The sequence below is a fragment of the Macaca nemestrina genome, chromosome 1 (assembly GCF_043159975.1).
Source record: "Macaca nemestrina isolate mMacNem1 chromosome 1, mMacNem.hap1, whole genome shotgun sequence".
NCBI classification, from domain to species: Eukaryota; Metazoa; Chordata; class Mammalia; order Primates; family Cercopithecidae; genus Macaca; species Macaca nemestrina.
Window position 1 is genome coordinate 97,659,663 of NC_092125.1, and position 2,769 is coordinate 97,662,431.

Below are 2,769 nucleotides of genomic sequence, written 5' to 3' on the forward strand. Positions count from 1 at the left end.
TTACCTACCATGCTACTCCTTCCCTTACTGCTAGTAAATGGATTGCCCACACACCCTGGAAAAAGCCTGGTGGACGCAGCATTCTGAAAGAGCACCGTGCACCCGGCTCACTCTCTCTGAGCAACAGAAGTTCGATTGCTACACTCTGGTGGGGCCCATTGGATCTAGAATGATCCATAACACTATCTGGAGAAGTTTCTCTCCTCAGGAAATTATAAACATGTTATAAGGACTAATTGAAAGTAACCGAATGCACATCAACAAATGAGTCTAAAGTACAATTGGTTATATCTAGTTAAGCATAAATAAATACTGAACATTTGATTCTTTTATATTAACTTTAAATCCTCCCTTATAAGGAAAGTGGGGAAAAAAATCTGTAACTGCGTATGCCTAAGAGGTTGTGTCTGTTCTGGTACAATCTGGATTTCCCTTTTTCTTGCATTATTGAGGCTTGGCCGATCCTCTTCTGAGTGACCTGTGCTGCTTTTGCTCCATACGGGTCTGTGCTGGGAGGGAGTCATCTATTCATCAGTGACCTTCTTACCTCCCGCGTGACCATTTTTTAGCCTTTGTCTGAAATCACTTTTATAATTTGAACATCAAGGTCTTTAACAACCAAAATGATAATAAGATTTTTTCTCTCTTACAATATACTCTGCAAAATGCCTCCTGTCAGTTACTTACTATCAGGGAATGGCTTGTCTTTCTAGTGGTGTTATGGTATATTCATTTCTTGTGGCTGCTATAACAAATTACTGCATACTTGGTGGCTTAAAACATCAGAAACTTATTCTCTCACAATCTTGGAGGACAGAAGTGCAAAATCAGTTTCACTGGACCAAAATCAAGGTGTTAACGGGGCTGCAGTCCTTTTAGAGGCTCTAGGGGAAAATCTCTTCCTTGCCTTGGGGACATATTACTCCTGTTTTCAAGGCAAGCATCTTCAAACCTCTCTCTGCTCCTTCTTCATGTTGCTTTCTCTTTTGTGTGTATCAAATGTCCCTCTACCTCTCTCCTGTAAGGACATTTGTGATGACAGTTAGGGTACACCTACACAAACCAGAATAAGCTCCTCGTTTCAAGATCCTTAATCCCATCTGTAAAAACTCTTTTTCAAAATAAGGTAACATTTACAGGTTCCAGAGATTAGGATTTGGGTATCTTTTCGTGTGGGGATGGGACAGGGAGGTTGGAGGAAGCAGTCTGCAGCCCACCACACGGGGGCTCTGCTTCATGTCTACGTGCATCTCCTCAACGACTGTTGACTTCTGTGAGACAAGTCTCCTGTTCATGCTGTGGCACTTTGAGGATAGCATCTAAAGAAAGAAAAATCCAGAAAAAATGAACTGGGTAGAAATGTGGGTGGTATGGGGCCCCTGCATAGGCCCCTGTGTAACGCTGTTAAATTACTTACCATTTCTGTCTGCAGAAACTTTTCATCCATTTCAGGCCCACTTTAGTCAAGGCGTCCCTATGTCAATAAGAAGCACAGTCACATACTCCAGAGACTGTTCAGATAGCACTACTATCTCTATTTGTTACCTGATCTTCATTTATTCTAGAACTGTTCTGCACAGTCAGCCTCAAGAGAACCCAGATCAGCAAGGCAGTGCCCACAGCCACCATTAGTCACCTGAGAGTTTCAGTGAGGAGGAAAAAATCGAAAAAGCAAAAAAGAGAGATTCTGGGGCACAGACAGATAGTAAGAGATGAAAAAATAATAAAAAAAGGAAAAATAAAAGAAATAGCTCCATCTGGAGGGAAACAGTCAACCAATAAATGACTCTACACTTAATGAGCAACTATAATACAATATAATGTACTAGAGCAGAAAGAAAGAAAACAAGTATAACATCATCCTTGCCATCAGAGAGCCTTTAATGTAGTAAGACAGAAGTATACACATCTAACCATAATACAAGATATATTAATACAAGGATCTTGCAAAAGGGTCAAAATGATGTGGGAACTTATTTTTTTAGAAAGTGGGGTCTTGCTATGTTGCCCAGACTGGACTCAAACTCCTGGGCTCAAGCAGTCCTCCTGCCTCAGCCTCCTGAGTGGCTAGGACAACAGGCAGGCACTACCACATCTGGCTGCTGTTGGGAACTTAAAGGAAAGTCCACCAGCTTAAGAGATCAGGGAATGTTTAATAAAGGAGACAGTGTGTGAGTGACACCTAGAATTAGTAGCAGAAGAGACACAAGAACTCACACAACTGTGTGCCTGAGTTCTATACAAATCCATGGTCTGTAACTTCAGCTGAGCAAGCTTTCAGCACAAGGCATGCTGACTCCAGGTCCTTACAATTCCTCTTTCATTCCCCCAGAGCAACTATTTTAGAATCCCCTCACTCTCCTCAAGCTCTACCCCACCACTTCTTTCTAATTCTCGACAGAAAACTGTTAGCAAGAACATTTTCGACAGCTTTTGTCCATCTGTGAGTCAAACTGCATCATCCACATCCCACCCTACTTCTCCCCTGCTCAGGGAAGAGGTGTTCCTCTTCCCATGTGAGGCGGGTGGATGACCATCCCGTCCCATGCTTGGAATTACTCCTCCTCCCACCTCGTTAGGGACTTTGCTCTGCTTGTCATTCCCTCTTTCTTATACGAAATGGTGAAGAGAGCAGGCTTGAAGTGGAATGGCTTGGTTTCCCATCTTAGTTCTACTTCTCTGTAGCTATTAGATGAATAAATTTTCTCTCTGGGCCTTGGTTTCCCTATCTGTAAAATGGCACCTACTTTGCAAGGTTGTTGAGAGGAT